Below are 21,307 nucleotides of genomic sequence, written 5' to 3'. Positions count from 1 at the left end.
ATACCTCCTAGCTGGATTTTTAGGTTCCTATGGGTTGTAACTTAACTGAAGATAACATGAAAACTCCGGCAATGTACCAGCCGGATGAGCGGCTCCACACAGATTAATGCTTTTACTGGGGACATTGGGGAATGCCGGCTATGTCTTATTCGTCATCTTAGTGGATGCCTAGGTTTAGATACCCATTAACCTTTTGGGTAATCTCTTGATCAGGTGGAGGGGGTACCCGAGCATATGAAAATCAGCTCTTAATGTTGGGGGGACATCAGTAGGGGTAGGGTATGTGGCGCTTGGGCGGAATAAAGGGTGTAGTTGAGGTACTGTGTGGAACCGCCCCTCCAGGGAGGAATCAACAATGTTAACAAACAACATCACTAACAAGCAAGTGTGAGTCCCAGTTTGTTTTTTTTTTTTTAAACAAGGGTGCCATTTAAAATAAGGGGATTCTGACCTGGGAATGTGACCTATGTCTGTCACATTAGGGAATGATACTAGCCTAGGGAGGTTCAAAGAGGCCCACTTGAGGGATGAGTTATGGGGGTGACAGAATGGTGAGGTGGAGATATAATAAGGAAAGGAATTATTGTAATTTGGGAGGTTATATAGCTTTCACAAACAATAGTTATCTTCGTGCAGGTTCATGCTATACTTGCGTGTCCAATGTTCTGTTGCTTGAAGACTGTGTTAAATTTGCTATGTGAGCTGACTGGCATGAAGGAGGGAGGTAAAGGGGTGGGGGGATGCTTTCACAGGTAAGGCCAGTCTGTGGGGCTGAATAAAAGCGTCCATCTTGGGCTAGGTGTGGGAGAGGTGAGGAATTATGGTGGTCCTTTGAGTCTAGCCTTCTTGTTTCTGGTTTGTAGGAGATCCATTTGTGGGAAATCGGATGGTCATACTGTGGATTGACGTCTGTCTTGCGTAGGCCTTCGTAGTGTAGGGGGTGAAATGATTTCAGGGGAGCAATCGAAGATAGGAGTGGGTTACCCTGTTAGTCAGCACCACCGTGGCGGGGTCTTCTGTGGGCAGGAGAAGCTGTGGGGCTGTTGTCTGTAGGGTTCCTGGGTCCTGTGGAAGTGTTGGCCCTGGGAGAGTTGGATCTGCGTCTTCTTATGTGGAACTCGTTGCGCACAGGGATGGCATCCATGGAGTTGGACCTTCTGAGTTGGGGAGGTCTGAGAGAGCGGTACCAGTCGGGCAGTTCAATGCAAGGTATGTTCAGAATCTCACAGAATGTGGTGAGATCTTCAGGCACTCTCAGGTTAGCCGTTCGCCCTTGTGTTGATGCTGAGAGGCAAAAAGGGAATTTCCAGCGGTATTGAATTCCGTTTGTGCGTAGTATATCAAGGAGAGGGCGTAAGTCTCTTCTAGTTTGTAGAGTGATGGGCGATAGATCTTGAAAGATTTTTATTTCTGAGCCTTGGCATGAAAGATTGCGACGATCTCTGGCCCTGCGAAGGATTTCTTCTTTTAGCTTAAAGTTAACTAGGCAGCATACCACATCTCTGGGAGGGTCAGTGTCTCTACCCCGGGGCCTGAGGGCCCTGTGTAAGCGCTCATATCCAATAGGGGTCTCAGGGGGTCTGCCTAGGAGATGGTTGAAAACAGCTACGGTTGCCTGGGTAAGTTGTGTATGATCGATCGATTCTGGCATGCCTCTTACCCGTAAGTTGTGTCGTCTGCCACGATTGTCCAGGTCTTCCATGTATCTATGTAGGTCTCTGAGCTGGACGGAGTGTGCCTGGGATGATGTCTGGAGCCTGTGGATGGCATTCTCACTTTGTGCTGTAGCTTCCTCTATGTTGTCCATGCGGACCGTCATGGAGTGGATGTCTCTCCTCAGATCTGAGATGACCGATGCGAAGGTGGCTTTGATGTCTTCCGCTACTATTCTTAGGTCCCCCATGTTCAGGGGGTGCTCTGTCACCACATGCCATGCGGGCGATTGTGTCCTGTGCCTGCCTGAGGGGCTGAGGCTGGAGGAGCGCGCTGTGGCCGAGTAGGCCTGAGATGAAGCCGGGGCCTCACGTGATTGCGTCCGGAAGATCTCCGGAATGCTGCGGCCTGCTTGAGAGTCGGGTCTCCGCGGGGATCGGGAACGGGATGGGGACGGGTTCCCCTTAGATTTCCCCATGTTTTCGCTTTTGGATGGCTCTTTTAAGCTGCTGAGAAACCCTCTGAGGGCCGGAGCACAGGGATTAGGCGTCCATTAGAGTCCGGCGCCAAGCCACGCCCCCCCAGGAGTCTTTTTAATAGGTGCCCCAAAACAAAAAAGGCAGCCTTTTCTATCTACCATTTCTATCAGCATTTAGCATCTTCATCCAGCATCAGGCTCCTACAACAGAGAGAGACAGAAAGCTCTGAGCATCAGTCAGCTTGCATATATTGTATAAAAGCCTTTGGACAGCTGATACTAATAATGAGGTCTATTCAAATATCAAAAAAGGGACTTTCCTAGCATCAGAATGAAAGTCTACACTATTGATAAAAAAAATGTAAACATTATAGCACATTTAAATATGTATAATACACACATAAGTGAAATCTTATAGGCCATACAGTATATACTGCAACTTATACATGGCATAAAAGGAACAACCAACACCTTTGACCAAACAGTCTTTGCTATTATTATACTAAAGCCCTGTAAACACGATCGGATGTTTGCGGAAAATCCGACCGTGTGTATGCTCCATCGAACAATTGTTGTTGGACTTTCCGCCAACAAATGTTGGCTAGCATGTTCTCAAATAATCCTCCAACAAATGTGTGTTGTTGGACTCTCTGATTGTGTGTACACAAGTCCGTCGGACAAAAGTCCAAAGTCCAAACACACATGCTCGGAATCAAGGACGAGCCGGAAGCGCTCGATGTTGTAAAACTAGGGTTCGTAATGGAGATATCACATTCGTGACATGGCAAATTATGAAATCTCTTAATGCAGCGCATTTTCGTCTTCTTTATAATGGTATGATAATTAAGCTGCTTTGCTGGTGATATTCACAGAGTTCTGACAAACGTATTTCTTTTTTTTTTCTAGTGATCTCCAGAATAATATGTTTTTTAGTTTTGTGTGTCAAGTTACCACAACACCATTATTATCTTGTATTTTTTAACCTCAAAGATACAACTATGTTGGTGTCCTTTGTTAATTTGACATTGTATTTTTGAAATGTACCTGCCTATTCACAAACAAACTGTCCTTTTTGAAGTAAAACACATAGCCAAGTATTTGTCAAAACAAAAATTCTTACTTCAATAGGGAGCACAAGGTCATATCAAAATAAAGAGGAAGGAAACGATGGAGAAACTGTTGGAATTGGTGAAGCCTTTGTACCCCAGGGCAGACATCAATTATTTGACTGTCCAAATTGGTAACCTGAAGAGTCCATTTAATAGGGAGCGCAATATGGTCCAGGACTCCGAGAGATCAGGAGCAGCAGCAGATGACATATATGTCCTGAGGCTGTGGTCTTACAGCAGCCTGCATTTTTTGCCAGTCCAAACCAAACCCAGGCCATCACTCTCAACACTTCCTTCCAGACTCCTTTCCCTGCTGCTGTGGTGGGTAGGGTGGCTGTGTTGTTGGTTGAAGTGGTGGAGGAGCATGGTCCAACTCGCAGAGGTGTGTTTTACGGGTGAGTCCGCCCCTTGTCCCCTTGTTTAGGGCCTGAAGAATTATTTCCTTGCATATAGTGCACTGGTCCTCCTCCATCTGTTTTAATTTATTGCCTGTCAGGCATCCAAATGCATCCTGGCCATCAGGGGCCATGCTAATTGCAGCTGTAGCATGGCGAAGAAAAGCAGCTGTGGCCTCCTCCAGGTTCCTGGACTTCCTGGCCCTTTTGGGCGGAGGGGAGGAACCTGCGATTCTGTCAGGCTGCTTGCCACGGCTCCTCTTGGCTGAGGCTAAGACTTTCCTGTGTATGAAAATGGTACATAGTTTTAGGTTTTTGGTCTTCAATCACAAATTGAATGTTAACAAATAGAAAAGACTATCATTCTGACCCCAGCAGGTTTCATTCTTGTCCCAATCATTTTTGGCCACTACTGTCTATTGATATGTAAACCACTTTGTTAAATCAGAAATTTGTGATCAACAACTAGTTAACATCATTCAAATTTTGTCAAGAAATATGTTCAACAATGCTATACCTGGGTCAAGCTGGGCTCCTCCACATCTTCTTCCTGGGTGAAAGGCCCAGGGTCGACCTCAGGAGCCTCAGCTGATGTTGAAGGAAGTGTTGAGAGCGATGGCCTGGGTTCCGTCTGGTCGGACAAAAAACGTAGGCTGTTGTAGTACCACAGCTTGGGGACATATACGTCATCTGCTGCAGCTCCGGATCTCTGGGAATCCTGGACTTCTTGTGCTCCCTATTATATGTGCTCCTCAGGCTACCAATTTTGGCCTTCAAATAGTTGATGTCTGCCGTGGGATACACAGGCTTCACTAATTCACTAACCAACAGTTTCTCCATTGCTGCCTTTCTCTTTGTCTTGTTTAAATAGTCCCTGCATTTTACTTGCCAGAGACATGGCAGCTCCCTGTATTTTTCTATAAACTCTGGAAGGAAATCTGGGGCCGTAAATGTATCAACTATTTTATCTGCAAGACACAACACAAGACAAACCCTAATGTAAGGCTAAACTCTCATAATCTTGTGCCAATATAGGTCTCAAGCTATAAGCAGTATAGGCCACTAACCACTGATGCCCCAATTTACAATTGTACCTTCATTTCAACGTCCCTTTGCGCGAAAACGATCTTCCTCCACTCACAGATCGTACCTATGTCTGTTACAGCAACCGCTCATTATGCTTTATATACACTGCGCATGCATCAGACTCCGCTCCTGTCCTTCTTTCTAGTGTATTCCCCGCCTCTTCTCTTTTGGACCAGTGGGAAAGCAAATGGCAGAGAGACAGCAGGTGCCTGCAGAAAGCAGCAACGAGGAAAGCCTGGAGCAAGGCAGTTATTCTTGATCCAGGAGGAGATATAAGGCCTCAAATATGTCCTTTGTAGAGATGGTGGAGATGGTGGACATCTTGAAGAGGGCCTACTATGATGGGAAGTATGGACCGTACAGCAACCCAAATGTGAGAAAGGCCAAGATCATGACTAAATTTGTGAGAAGTCTGCACAGGAATTTTGGGGTACAACGATCCAAGGAGCAATTGAGGAAACGCTAGTCAGACCTGAACACACAGGTACAAGTACAGAAGGATCAGGAAATTACTTCTAAAAAGTAAATATTTGTTGTGTGTTCCTATTATTATTATTACTTGCATGCTGCTCCATGTGCTTTTCTTTACTGTTGGACAGTTTAAAATGGCAAGTTTCAGGTTTGTGGGCACAGTAATTGTTCGTAGTAAACATTGTTCGTTCTCCCACTAATACAATGTTTTTGGCAGATGCAGGTTAACTACTAGGGATGAGCCGAACACCCCCCGGTTCGGTTCGCACCAGAACCTGCGAACGGACCAAAAGTTCGCACGAACGTTAGAACCCCATTGACGTCTATGGGACTCGAACGTTCGAAATCAAAAGTGCTCATTTTAAAAACTCATTTGCATGGTATTGTCCTAAAAAGGGTTTGGGGACCCGGGTCCTACCCCAGGGGACATGTATCAATGCAAAAAAAACTTTTAAAAACGGCCGTTTTTTCGGGAGCAGTGATTTTAATGATGCTTAAAGTAAAAAAAAAAAAAGTGAAATATTCCTTTAAATATCGTACCTGAGGGGTGTCTATAGTATGCCTGTAAAGTGACGCCTGTTTCCCGTGTTTAGAACAGTCCCTGCACCAAATGTCATTTTTAAAGGAAAAAATCTCATTTAAAACTGCTTGCGGGTTTAATGTAATGTCGGGTCCTGGCAATATGGATGAAAATCAGTGAGACAAACGGCATGGGTACCCCCCAGTCCATTACCAGGCCCTTTGGGTCTTGTATGGATATTAAGGGGAACCCCACACCCAAATTAAAATAAGGAAAGGTGTGGGGCCACCAGGCCCTATATACTCTGAACAGCAGTATACAGGCGGTGCAAACAAGACAGGGACTGTAGGTTTGTTGTTAAGTAGAATCTCTTTGTAATTTTGAACGGGTACATTTTTAACGTGTTTAGCTCCAGCCAAAAAATCTTTTTTAAGCTTTTTGGAAAACATAGGGAAGGGTTATCACCCCTGTGACATTTGTTTTGCTGTCTTTCCTCCTCTTCAGAAGATTTCACCTCACTTTTTGTCCCAATGGATTGGAAAGCATCAGTGGAAAGGAGAAATGTTTTTCCCATATTAACTCTTACAGGAGAGAATTTCCCTTCCTAGGGGTAGATTTCATCTCACTTCCTGTTGTCTCCTTCCATTTACAAGTAGGAGTCGTTTGTAAGTTAGTTGTTTGAAAGTAGGGTCCTGCCCTATATACTCAGCAGAAATTTGGGCCTTAGGTGTTGCTGTGGCCACAACACTGTAAGCCCTCACAGGGCCCTGCTGTGAAATATTAAAACAAGAATTGTAATTACATGCCCCTGTTGAACAGGAGCTGAAAAATTAGGCCTTAGGCACTGGTGCTGGTGCCACAACACTGCAACCCCTCACAGACACTCTAGTTGGAACGCAGGAACGAGCCCTGCTGCAAAGTATTGCATCAAAAATTGTAATTACACGCCTCTGTTAAACAAGGGCTGAAAAATTGGGCCTTAGGCACTGGTGCTGGTGCCACAACACTGCAACCCCTCACAGACACTCTAGTTGGAATGCAGGAACGAGCCCTGCTGCAAAGTATTGCATCAAAAATTGTAATTACACACCCCTGTTAAACAGGGGCAGAAAAAATGGGCCTTAGGCACTGGTGCTGGTGCCACAACACTGCAACCCCTCACAGACACTCTAGTTGGAATGCAGGAACGAGCCCTGCTGCAAAGTATTACATCAAAAATTGTAATTACACGCCCCTGTTAAACAGGGGCTGAAAAATTGTGCCTTAGGCACTGGTGGTGGCGCCCAGAACCAAAAATGTTCTTACAAGCTATCAGCGTGATGATTGAGGAGGAAGAGGATAATTACTCAGGGATAGTCACTCAGCATCAGCATAGGCAGTCTTTGAAGGGATCTGGGATTTCAAAAAAAATTATTCAGTTACATCAGCATCAGGTGCTTGGTAGCTGGTGGTGATCCAAGACTGATTCATTTTTATGAAGGTCAGTCGATCGACCGAGTCAGTGGACAGACGCACCCTGTGATCGGTTACCACGCCTCCAGCAGCACTGAATGTGCGTTCCGAAAGAACGCTGGATGCAGGACAGGCCAGTAGCTCAATTGCATACTGTGCAAGCTCTGGCCAGTGATCCATCCTCAAGACCCAGTAACCCAGAGGATTTTCGGTGGGAAAGGTGTCCAAGTCTGATCTTGCCCCTAGGTATTCCTGCACCATGTAAAACAGACGCTGGCGATGGTTGCTGGAACCGATCATACCTTGGGGCTGCGGACCAAAAAATTGTCTGAACGCATCGGTCAGATGGCCACCTTCTCCACCGCTCCTTCTTTGACTGACCGAAGCCTCAGCAACACGTTGTCCAGAAACAGGAGTTTGTAACCTCCCAGTCTCTGGGAACGCGTTGCACAGACCTTTCTGCAAGGCCTCCCGAAGATGTTTCATCCTCTGCTCCCTCTGCGATGGCAAGATAAGGTCCGCAACCTTACCCTTGTAACGTGGATCAAGGAGGGTTGCCAGCCAGTATTGGTCCTTCTCCTTGATACCACGAATACGAGGATCCTTACGCAGGCTTTGCAGGATCAGGGAGGCCATGCAGCGTAGGTTTGCTGAGGCATTCGGTCCGGAGTCCTCTGGGTCACTAAGGACGACATGGTCCGCAGCCACCTCCTCCCAGCCACGTACAAGTCCATGTGTTTCTTGGGACTGATCCCTTAAAGACTGCTGCTGATGCTGAGTGCCAGGCTCCACCTCCATACTGACACAATCTTCCTCCTCCTCCTCCTCGTCCTCTTCCTGTGTGATCGGCGGGCACGCAGGAACACTGTCTGGATAAAGGGGGCCTTGAGAGCTAAGGAAGTCCTCCTCTTCCTGCCTCTGTTCTGCCTCAAGTGCCCTGTCCATTATTCCACGCAGCGTGTGCTCCAACAGGTGGACAAGGGGGACAGTGTCACTGATGCATGCACTGTCACTGCTCACCATCCTCGTGGCCTCCTCAAATGGTGACAGGACAGTGCATGCATCCCTGATCATGGCCCACTGGCGTGGGGAAAAAAAACAAGCTCCCCTGACCCTGTCCTGGTGCCATAGTCGCACAGGTACTCATTGATGGCCCTCTGCTGCGTGTGCAGCCGCTGCAGCATGGCCAACGTTGAGTTCCACCTGGTGGGCATGTCACAGATTAGGCGGTTCTTGGGCAGGTTAAACTCCTTTTGGAGGTCCGTCAGCCGAGCACTGGCATTATATGACCGGCGGAAATGCACACAGACTTTCCTGGCCTGCCTCAGGACATCCTGTAAGCCCGGGTACCTGCCCAAGAACCGCTGCACCACCAAGTTAAGGACGTGAGCCAAACAGGGCACATGGGTCATTTGTCCCTGTCGGAGGGCAGAGAGGAGGTTGGTGCCATTGTCGCAAACCACCATTACTGCCTTAAGTTGGCGTGGCATCAACCACCTCTGAACCTGCCCCTGCAGAGCTGACAGAACCTCTGCCCCAGTGTAGCTCCTGTCCCCCAAGCACACCAGCTCAAGCACCGCATGGCATCTTTTGGCCTGCGTACTTGCGTAGCCCCTTGAATGACTACGGAGCACCGCTGGTTTCCGAGGAAGAGGCCATGGAGGAAGAAGAAGAGGAGGGGGTGGAGGAGAGAGGTGTGTCACAATCATTAGCATTTTGGAGGCGTGGTGGCGGAACAACCTCCAACACTACTGCACCTTGTCCTGCATCCTTCCCAGCTGCCAGCAGGGTCACCCAATGCGCCGTGAAACTTAGGTAACGTCCCTGTCCATGCCTGCTGGACCATGAGTCAGCGGTAATATGCACCTTACCGCTGACCGCCCTGTCCAGCGAGGCATGGACATTGCCTTCCACATGCTGGTAGAGAGCCGGAATCGCCTTCCGTGAGAAAAAGTGGCGTTTGGGTACCTGCCACTGAGGAACCGCACATTCCACAAACTCACGGAAGGGGGCAGAGTCTACCAACTGAAAAGGCAGCAGTGGAAGTGCTAGCAATTTTGCCAAGCTAGCATTCAAGCGCTGGGCATGTGGATGGCTGGGAGCAAACTTCTTTCGGCGGTGCAGCAGCTGGGGCAGGGAAATTTGCCTGGTACAATCTGACGTCGGTGTACCAAAATCAGATTGCCCACAAGTACTTGGCTGTGACACACCTAATTCTACACCTTCATTCCTCTCAGTGCAGGTCTCATAGAGGACTGAAGGTCTAGTGGGGTTGGAAATCTCAGCTGATGAGGAGCAAGGAGAGGTCCTCTTTGTTCTTTGGTGTGGGTCTTTTAGATACGCTTGCCAACGAACTGCATGGCAGGTCAACATATGTCTGGTCAAGCATGTGGTACCCAAGCGGGAGATGTTTTGGCCACGCGAGATACGCTTGAGACATATGTTGCAAATAGCAGCGGTGCGATCTGATGCACTCGTCTCAAAAAAGGCTCACACCAAAGAACTTTTTGAATAACGCGCAGAGACTGCAGCGCCCTGCACATGTGGAGCTTTGGGGTGTGATGCAGTCAATGTGCTGCCCTTAGGCTGGCCCCTGGAGGGCATCCTGCCTCGTTGGTGATGTGCCGCCTCCTCCTCCTCCTCCTCCTCCTCTCTCCTATCAGGCACCCACGTTGAGTCAGTGACCTCATCATCCCCTCCCTCCTCATCACTGGAGCAAACCTGGCAGTATGCTGCAGCAGGGGGAGCATGACTGCCAGATTGCTGTCCTTCTTGGGCACCCCCTCTGTCCGTGCTCATGTTACTGCCTTCATCGAGCTCAGTATCATCATCAGAGCCTTCCAAACGCTGGGCATCCTCCTGGAGCATGTACCCAACACTGTGGTCAAACAGTTCGAGGGACTCCTCAGGAGGACATGGTGGGGCTAGGGAAGGAGTCACTGATGACATTGAGCCGAGGGAAGAGGCCGCTGCTTTGCCAGACAAAGTACCCTGGGCATGGGTGAGAGAGGATGAGGAGGATGAGGACGGCTTGGTCATCCACTCAACCAAGTCTTCCGCATGTTGCGGCTCAACACGGCCAGCTGCCGAAAAAAATGCCAAGCGTGTCCCATGGCCACGTGCTGATGAGGATGCACCGTCTCCATGACCAGCACTAGACACAGAGCCTGCTTGCCCTCTCTTATTGGCTTGTGACTGTCTGCCTCTCCTTCTTGGCCTTCCAGACATACTAATGGCCTGTAGCTGCACTAAGCTGGGATATATATATATATATATATATATATATGTGTACTGATACTGCAGCTAGCAAAATCAACTGCCTGCCTGTAGTATGAGAACACCACCAACCTTCTACAGGTAGCTTTAGCTGAACACTGTGAGGTGGACGCACCCCACTAACGTGTAGGTTTAGCTGAACACTGTGAGCAGGACGCACTGCACTAACTGTAAATAGTCTAGCTGCCTGACTGTGGTACTAATAGGATCAAAAGAACACCAGCAATTTTCTTCAGGTAGCTGTATTTACTGTAACAAGACAAGCCTGCCTGTCAGTAAGAAGATAACAGAAACGGATCTAGCTGAACACTGTGAGCAGGACGCACCCCACTAGCTTGTAGGTTTAGCTGAACACTGTGAGGTGGACGCACCCCACTAACTTGTAGGTTTAGCTGAACACTGTGAGCAGGACGCACCCCACTAACTTGTAGGTTTAGCAGAACACTGTGAGCAGGACGCACTGCACTAACTGTAAATAGTCTAGCTGCCTGACTGTGGTACTAATAGGATCAAAAGAACACCAGCAATTTTCTTCAGGTAGCTGTATTTACTGTAACAAGACAAGCCTGCCTGTCAGTAAGAAGATAACAGAAACGGATCTAGCTGAACACTGTGAGCAGGACGCACCCCACTAGCTTTTAGGTTTAGCTGAACACTGTGAGGTGGACGCACCCCACTAACTTGTAGGTTTAGCTGAACACTGTGAGCAGGACGCACCCCACTAACTTGTAGGTTTAGCAGAACACTGTGAGCAGGACGCACTGCACTAACTGTAAATAGTCTAGCTGCCTGACTGTGGTACTAATAGGATCAAAAGAACACAAGCAATTTTCTTCAGGTAGCTGTATTTACTGTAACAAGATAAGCCTGCCTGTCAGTAAGAAGATAACAGAAACGGATCTAGCTGAACACTGTGAGCAGTACGCACCCCACTAGCTTGTAGGTTTAGCTGAACACTGTGAGGTGGACGCACCCCACTAACTTGTAGGTTTAGCTGAACACTGTGAGCAGGACGCACCCCACTAACTTGTAGGTTTAGCAGAACACTGTGAGCAGGACGCACTGCACTAACTGTAAATAGTCTAGCTGCCTGACTGTGGTACTAATAGGATCAAAAGAACACAAGCAATTTTCTTCAGGTAGCTGTATTTACTGTAACAAGACAAGCCTGCCTGTCAGTAAGAAGATAACAGAAACGGATCTAGCTGAACACTGTGAGCAGGACGCACCCCACTAGCTTGTAGGTTTAGCTGAACACTGTGAGGTGGACGCACCCCACTAACTTGTAGGTTTAGCTGAACAATGTGAGCAGGACGCACCCCACTAACTTGTAGGTTTAGCAGAACACTGTGAGAAGGACGCACTGCACTAACTGTAAATAGTCTAGCTGCCTGACTGTGGTACTAATAGGATCAAAAGAACACAAGCAATTTTCTTCAGGTAGCTGTATTTACTGTAACAAGACAAGCCTGCCTGTCAGTAAGAAGATAACAGAAACGGATCTAGCTGAACACTGTGAGCAGGACGCACCCCACTAACTTGTAGGTTTAGCAGAACACTGTGAGCAGGACGCTCTGCACTAAATGTAAATAGTCTAGCTGCCTGACTGTGGTACTAATAGGATCAAAAGAACACCAGTAATTTTCTTCAGGTAGCTTTATATACTGTAACAAGACAAGCCTGCCTGTCAGTAAGAAGAGAACAGGAACGGATCTAGCTGAACACTGTGAGCAGGAAGCACTGCACTAAATGTAAATAGTCTAGCTGCCTGACTGTGGTACTAATAGGATCAAAAGAACACCAGTAATTTTCTTCAAAATACTGTAACAAGACAAGCCTGCCTGTCAGTAAGAAGATAACAGGAACGGATCTAGCTGAACACTGTGAGCAGGACGCACTGCACTAAATGTAAATAGTCTAGCTGCCTGACTGTGGTACTAATAGGATCAAAAGAACACCAGTAATTTTCTTCAAAATACTGTAACAAGACAAGCCTGCCTGTCAGTAAGAAGATAACAGGAACGGATCTAGCTGAACACTGTGAGCAGGACGCACTGCACTAAATGTAAATAGTCTAGAAGATAACAGGAACGGATCTAGCTAAACTGAATACAGTGTATATATATATATGCAACACCTGGGATGCATATATATAGACAATACACTTTAAGTGCAGCTAACTGACTGACTGTCCTGCCTAATCTAGCTAACTCAAATGAAATGACACTGTCTCTCTCTCTCTCTATTTCTCAGCACACCGGAACACACTGCACAGGGCCGCCGTGCAGGCGGCCTTATATAGTGTGGGGCGTGTACTAAATCCCCTGAGCCATAATTGGCCAAAGCCTCCTTGGCTTTGGCCAATTACGGCTCTCTGTTAAGGCGGCGCTGTGATTGGCCAAGCATGCGGGTCATAGTGTATGCTTGGCCAATCATCAGCAAGCAATGCACTGCGATGCCGCAGTGAATTATGGGCCGTGACGCGCCACACGAATTTGGCGCGAATGGCCCATATCGTTCGCAATTCGACGAATGATCGAACAGCCGATGTTCGAGTCGAACATGGGTTCGACTCGAACACGAAGCTCATCCCTATTAACTACATTTGTTCATGCCTATTTCTATTAAAAGAAGTTTAGTACATTGTTGTCTAGATGGGTTTGTAACTAGAATGAAATGCAAACTGGATTCAGTGTAAGGAGAGGACACTCAGCAGCTGTTTACACATCTGGATGCAGGAGCACTAGTGTGGGACACCATAACACCCTTGTTATGGTGTCCCACACAGGTGCTCCAGTGAATACTAGTGGTCTCTCCATGTGTGAAACTTGCACAAAACAGGTAAGTATTCCAGCTTTAGAAAAGGAAAGAAATCATGTATTCAGCTTGGAACTCTGCCAAAACAGACAATTGGAAGGCACTTCCAAGCAATTTTTCATATTACTATTTCTAGCCTAACATATCTGTCTGCTAAGTATACCTTTTTTGTATTCACATAGGGGAGAAAAGAATAGGGACATCTGAGGACACCAGTAACCCCACACCGAATGAAGAAAGGCAACTCATCACACACCCTGAAGCTGTGGATGCAGATATTCTGGAAGTGCTGGGTGAAGTGGTAGAAATGGTGTCGACAACAGGTCAGTGTCTGAGACCACAGCTTCAGGTAATATATGGATGCCTGCCTATTTATAATACATGTTTTTATTTTTTAATTTTAGGTGATGTAGATGTTGTGGAAGAAGAAACTCAAGTGCACAAATCCTCAGGGAGATCATGGTGTGCAATCGTGATTTGGAACAAATGAAACAAAACATCCATGATGTTCAAAAAAGACTGAGCAACATCATAGATATTTTAGGAAAAATCTAAACAAAAATAACATTTTATAGTTGTCGTTATGTTGTGCGCATTTTTACAATTTTAAATGAATCGTAAAACCAAATTTTGAAGATGCATACAGTGTGTCAGCATGTGCTATCTCCTATCAATGTACGCGTTTTGTGTGTGCAACCCCTTCCTCCAAACTAAAGTAGCTGAGAGGAAGGGGTTGCACCCCCGAAACACGTCCATTGATCCCCCATGATGGGATCTAGCACATGTTAACACACTGAGGCTTATTTCAAAACGGCAAAACCACTTTGCACTACAAGTGCAATGCAAGTGCACTTGTAGGGCAAAGTGGATTGGCCTTTCTGAAAAAATCCCCAGTGTGTCAACATGTGCTAGCTGTGTGGGTTTAGCTAAATAGATGTAGGGAAAACACACACATTTTAGGCATGGGATCATGAGGGAAATCCAAATTTTGAGTCCCAATTTGTGTGCATCTTTAAAATTTGGATTTTAGAGGGGTGAGGTCACCCCATCTGATGAAGGCAAGATCAACACAGTTTTGAGATACTAATGTCTCATATGGCCTTCACTTTAGCAAAGTCGAACTTTGTAAGTTCCTGAGTTGGGGATGTGTATGTTATGTTTTTAAGCATGCCTGTTTAGCCCCAAAAAAGGCAAATTAATGTCAAACATACATGTCATACACCAAGATGTTGGTTTGTTTCAAAAACCATTTATAACGCACATGTGAATGTGCTTGGAGTAAAATGTTTTAGGCACCTTTCACACGGACGGCTGTTCTGCTGCAGTTAAAAGCATATAATATGTTCTGTGAAATTCAAGACTCCAGGCACTGCGATCAGCTGCATTTGTACAGTGCGATTACCTGTGTTTACGTGCAGTTACATGCGGTTGCCTTTAGCTGCGGTAGTCAATGTTTTTGTTTGGTCCCTTGAATCTACCCATGATGCATTTCGGTCCTCTGCATTTCAAACCATCTATTTCCTGTCTCTTTGTTGACTGGCTGAGTGTGCGTTGGAATTTTGCTGTGAATTAATGAATTAATTAATGAATGAAGAATTTGTATAGCACTACAAATGCGAACTGAATCGCTTCAAGGCGCTGCAGTGAGAGGAGTGTTCTGTGTATTGTGCTGAGATCGCTCAAGATGAATGCATGTATGGGTAGTTTGATGGCAATGCTCATATTGCTGCTCATGAGAATGAAGAGGAGAAGAGAGATCGAGCGGAGGAGATGTCCCCGTCGTTACTGGGTACACCCTTTAACCTCACAGCGTCTTTCTATCGGCTACTTTGCCCTCATGTTTGGTGAACTGAGAACTCACGGAGACAAGTTCTATAACTACACGAGGATGTCGGTGGCGAGTTTTGATGAATTGTTGGGACTTGTTCGAGGACACCTCACCAGACACAGGACCAACATGAGACGATGCATTAGTGAGGAAGAACGGCTGTTACTTAATTTAAGGTAGTTTTTCCATATCTTGAACATATGCTTAAATTCATGCACATGCAGGTTATATTATTGACAATAGTGTGTGTGTGTGTATATATACATTTATATATATTTTATACTTTTTTATATTTTCTGAATTGTTCTCAATTTTGTATTGCAGATACCTTGCCACTGGAGCGAGTTTTACCTCCCTTCATCATCAGTTCCTAATGGGAATTTCAACTGTGTCGACTATAGTACATGACACCTGTATTGCCATTTGGGAGGAGCTTAAGACCACAGTAATGCTGGAACCAACAGCCAGTCTGTGGGAAGAGATAGCGGAGGAATTTTGGGAGAAGGCTAAATTCCCAAATTGTATTGGGGCATTAGATGGGAAACATATCAGGCTCATAACTCAGGTTCCCGCTATTTTAATTACAAAAAGTACTTCTCCGTTGTCCTGCTGGGACTGAGTGACGCAAACATGCGATTCATAGCGGTGGACATTGGAGCTTATGGCAGTTCTGGAGATTCGAGAATTTTTAGGAATTCCATGATGGGCCAGCGTTTGCAGTATGAAGAGTTTAATGTACCACAGTCAAGGCCTCTACCTGGTACTGCTGGACCGGATCTGCCCCTAGTAGTGCTAGGAGATGAGGCATTTGCCCTATCCACCCACCTCCTCAGGCCCTATACGAGGCATGGTCTTACTGCCAAGAAGCGCATTTTTAATTACCGTCTGAGCCGTGAACACAGAATGGTGGAGTGCGCATTCGGTATTTGGACGTGTAAATGGCGTGTACTGTTGACTGCAATGCACCTTGAAGTGGATCACGCGGTCAATGTGGTTTTGGCATTCTGTGTTCTCCATAACTTTCTAAGGGGAAAGGAGATTGCACCCAATGAATCCCTGTTACCTGTTTGTGAAGACATGACTAGGCATGATGGGAATTGTAGTTGCTGAACAACTGGAGGGCCATAGTTTGATGACCCCTGGTGTAAAGGTATAATTAAGTGCTCCAGAGTGTGTCCAACATTCTCCTGAGAGATGGCCCCACCAAAAAGTGTCAGGAACCTAACCTTGGTCTCCTTAACTTAAAGGGGTTGTAAACATTAGTTTGTGTAAAGCAGGGATCTTCAAACTATGGCCCTCTGGCTGTTGCAGAACTACACATTCCATAAGGCATTGTAAAACTCTGAGATTCACAGACATGACTAGGCATGATGGGAATTGTAGTTGCTGAACAACTGGAGGGCCATGGTTTGATGACCCCTGGTGTAATGGTATAAATAACATTGCATTAACAAAAACTGAAAAATAAAACAGTCATTAAAATAACACTACAAGTTTTCATACAATGGGGAAGGGGAATGCAGAGAAGAATGGCTTGGTTCACTGCCAACATCTATAGGAGATCCAGATTGGGAAGATGGGGGTGAACTGACTGGGTGTGGCTGCACATGCATTCTTTGAAAACAAGACTGAGATGGGAAAGGTGTATACGTTGGTGGCGGTCCTGCGTATGGGTTCATGGCTGGTGTGGTCTCATGGTACTGATGACTTGGCATTGGTTTATTCAAAGAGCCACTAGGTGTATTAAAACCCAGACCCCATGGCTGAAATCTTGGATATGGGCATTGCTCTTTGCAAGCAGAAACTATATACGTAAGATAGGCATGTATATCACCTCTGACTTCAGTACGCTTATCAGGAGGAATCTCCCTGACTACACACAGTAACATTCTCAAAAAGATCACATCAGTGTCTGAGATGTTGAGGAATTCATCATCTTTTGTGGCAGGGTTTTGTGAATGGTTTCTCGTCTCTTTAATTATACGATCAAAATATTCCTCAAAAGGTGATCTTGCTGAGTATGGCATGTTCGACGAGTGGTGGAAGTAGACCAGACTCTCCTATTAAGATTTGCCTGCAAATAGATAGAATATATAGATTATGCTTCTGATGTTAAGGTCACACTTGGTGGACAGCATACTGATAAACATGATGCTTGCCTAAATATTGAAGTCGTGTCAGAGCTTGCAGCACCTGTTTTGAATAGATCTGACACATTCACTTGTTTTTGCCCCAAAAAAACGATGCAACTGTATTAGCAGCAAGACCTCCAAAGCCAGAAGTACTGATATGATACTTTGCCCAAAAAAAAGAAGCCATTGTGTACCAACACCAACTACCATTGTAATATGTAAGTAATAAGTTTATTGTGGATGGAGGTTGTGACGTTTTGAAAATACATACCGCAGGTTCTTGAGTGACCGGTTGATAATCTTGGGATGAAACTGTCTCTGAATTGGTTTCTTGACTTGGGTCAGCGTCATAATTTTCTGGTGACAAACTTGCATGCCTTGCTCTTGCAGGAACACTTGAGACAATTCTAGGTAAGAATAACAACATTACAAGTTTTTTTTAAAAATACCATGTTAGTGTTTACAGAATACTGTCATGTGTACACTACAGAATAGACCTCTATCTGGAGCTAGGGGAACACTAAAAAAAAGGGGTTTAGACACCTTTCACACTGGAGCGATGTGCTGGCAAGACACAAACAAAAATCCTGCTAGCAGCATCTTTGGAGTGGTGAAGGAGCGGTGTGTATACCACTCCTTCACCTCTCCAGCCCATTGAAATCAATGGGACAGTGCGGCTATACCGCCCACAAAGTAAAATAAAGTTAAAATATGTATATATATATATATATATATATATATATATATATATATATACTTACAAGCGCATCTCGGTGGTGCGCCTCAAAAATGACAAAGCCTCTGCATGGGGGTTAGGCCTACTACTACTACGAGTTGAGGGTGCTCCGCTTCTATCTGCAGACCTTTCTTCGTTTAGTTCCTTCTTGTACCGGTCGCGTAGGGACCTCCATCATGTATAAACCTCCTTTCCTGCAATATATATTTCATTGTATAAATTTGTTATATATCAAATGTAACTCATGTTAGGAAAAAAAGTTGAGAGAGATCTGCTCTCACCCCCCACCCAAGAAACACTTCTAGGGGAGACACCAACCATTTGATTTCCCATTAGTATTGACCCCTTTCACTGCCAGTGACATGAATACAGTAATCAGTGGCTATTTTTTAACTCTAACTGCTACTGTCACTGGTCCCAAAAAAAAAGGTCAAAAGTGTGCAATCTGTCTGCCAAAATGTTGCTGTCCCGCCCGCAAATTTTTTTTTTCCACAAATCACCATACTAGTACAGACAAAAAAAATACAAATGCTATAAACCTTTCCCAAAGACACTGTATTTGTTTAGAAAAAATAAAAGAACAACAATTTTGGTTTGTAGCATTGCAAATTTGTCAGTGACACAGTGCTGTATCGCCACAAAATGGCCTGATCATTTTTAGGGGGTAAATCTCCAGCTTGTGGTTAAAGTTTGGTTGGAATGGAAAACAGCTATGATGCATGTGTACCCTGCTACATAGACACAACAAATGTTGCACTCACCTCGGTTATCCTGTTCAGCTACAGACATATCCTCCCAGTTCAGTGTGACATATCTGTATACTTCCTCCCACTTTGATCTCTTCAACACTCGGTCGGCATATCCTGGGCATACTGAGTCCCATAACTCCGGTCGATGAACCAGGGCTATAATGGCCTCATGGGAGATATCTCGTGCTGCCATGCTGCCTTCTCCTATTTCCTCTATCCCTCAGAACTTGCTGTGTCATTTCCCAGGTATACCTACTGCATATGATGTGCTTCCTGTTGTTTTTTTTTTTCTCACGCTGCTATCCACAGTTGACACAAAAGACTGCGATTGCCTGCAGTTATGTGCATATAGATGCGCTAAATTGTTCCTGGACACAGTCAATTCTATTTTTTCTATCTGCACCAAACTGCATGTAACTAAATCGCAGCTAAACGCAGTGTGTGAATGGGTCCATAGGAAAGCATTGTGTGCTTTTAGCTGCGGTAGAAAACTAGAAAATCTGCAGCTAAAAGCACAATTCTATCCGTCCGTGTGAAAGGGGCCTTATACTCAACAATGTGTGGCTTTTTATTTCAATGCTCAATACCAGTGTATTTGTGAAGTTGGTGTAGTTACAGTGACAATGTGCTATAAAATGTGCCAAAATCAGGCCATTTTAGGGACTCCAAGCAATTAATTCAAGGAGTTGAAAAGGATGAATATTTTTATCATAAATGCATTACATACATTAACAACAATAACATTGTGTGTGTGTAGCAGACCCACAGCACAATATAATAGTTAGCTGAAGAAGAGATTGTCACCTCATGTATCAAATAAGTTACGTTTGCACTATTGAAGAAAATGGCCAAAATTAAAAGGCCATTTGAGAACCTAGGAGACAGATAAGAAACACAAACAGTAATTCAAATGAAATATGAGTTTAGTTTTTAAAATACATTTTATTGTACATCCACAACATGTTGTTGTAAAGCAATTACCCACAAAGTATTCTACATATTTTTGCCTGACTTCACGGGCGCTTTGGGGGGGTAAGCCAGGACGGCCACGTTCGATAGCCATCATTGCTGCTGTATCCGATGCAAAGTCGGCCTCAGGCCAGATAGCTGGCTGCATTCTTCTTTAGGTAGTTGTGGAGAGTGCAGCAGCTCAACACAACGTGGTTCAGTTTATATTCGGCCAGGTTGGTGGATGTTAGGAAGATCCTGAACCGGCTTGCCATTATGCCAAAGGCATTCTCCACTAGGGATGAGCTGAACACCCCCCGGTTCGGTTCACACCAGAACCTGCGAACGGACCGAAAATTTGCACGAACGTTAAAACCCCATTTACGTCTATGGGACTCGAACATTCGAAATCAAAAGTGCTCATTTTAAAGGCTAATTTGCATGGTATTGTCCTAAAATGGGTTTGGGGACCCGGGTCCTGCCCCAGGGGACATGTATCAATGCAAAAAAAACCTTTAAAAACGGCCGTTTTTTCAGGAGCAGTGATTTTAATGATGCTTAAAGTAAAAAAAAAAAAAAAAAGTGAAATATTCCTTTAAATATCATACCTGGGGATGTCTATAGTATGCCTGTAAAGTGGCGCGTGTTTCCCGTGCTTAGAACAGTCCCTGCACAAAATGTCATTTTTAAAGGAAAAAAAGTCATTTAAAATTGCTTGCGGCTTTAATGTAATGTCGGGTCCTAGCAATATGGATGAAAATCAGTGAGACAAATGGCATGGGTACCCCCCCAGCCCATTACCAGGCCCTTTGGGTCTTGTATGGATATTAAGGGGAACCCCGCACCCAAAATAAAAAAAGAAACAGCAGTATACAGGCTCTGTACTCTGAACAGCAGTATACAGGTGGTGCAAACAAGATAGGGACTGTAGGTTTGTTGTTAAGTAGAATCTGTTTGTAATTTTGAACTGGTACATTTTTAACATGTTTAGCTCCAGCCAAAAAATCTATTTTAAGCTTTTTGGAAAACATAGGGAAGGGTTATCACCCCTGTGACATTTGTTTTGCTGCCTGTGCTCCTCTTCAGAAGATTTCACCTCACTTTTTGTCCCAATGACAAATGTTTTTTGAAAATTTGGGTTTTTTGTGAAACAAGGATTGGTGATAAAGCATCAGTGGAAAGGAGAAATGTTTTTCCCATATTAACTCTTACAGGAGAGAATTTCCCTTCCTAGGGGTAGATTTCATCTCACTTCCTGTTGTCTCCTTCTGTTTGCAAGTAGGAGTCATTTGTAAGTTGGATGTTTGAAAGTAGGGGCCTGCCCTATATACTCAGCAGAAATTTGGGCCTTAGGTGTTGTTGTGGCCACAACACTGTAAGCCCTCACAGGGCCCTGCTGTGAAATATTAGATCAAGAATTGTAATTACATGCCCAACAGTGGCAGAAAAATTGGGCCTTTGGTGGTGGTGCTGGTGCCACAACTCTGTAAGTCCTTACTCACTCTTGGTGGGTGCAGAAACGGGCCCTGCTGTGAAATATTACATCAAGAATTGTAAGTACATGCCCAACAGGGGCAGAAAAATTGGGCCTTTGGTGGTGGTGGTGGTGCCACAACACTGTAAGTCCTCACTCGCTCTTGGTGGGTGCAGAAACGGG

Source organism: Aquarana catesbeiana, linkage group LG05, assembly GCF_042186555.1.
Source record: "Aquarana catesbeiana isolate 2022-GZ linkage group LG05, ASM4218655v1, whole genome shotgun sequence".
NCBI classification, from domain to species: Eukaryota; Metazoa; Chordata; class Amphibia; order Anura; family Ranidae; genus Aquarana; species Aquarana catesbeiana.
This window is presented reverse-complemented; position numbering follows the sequence as displayed.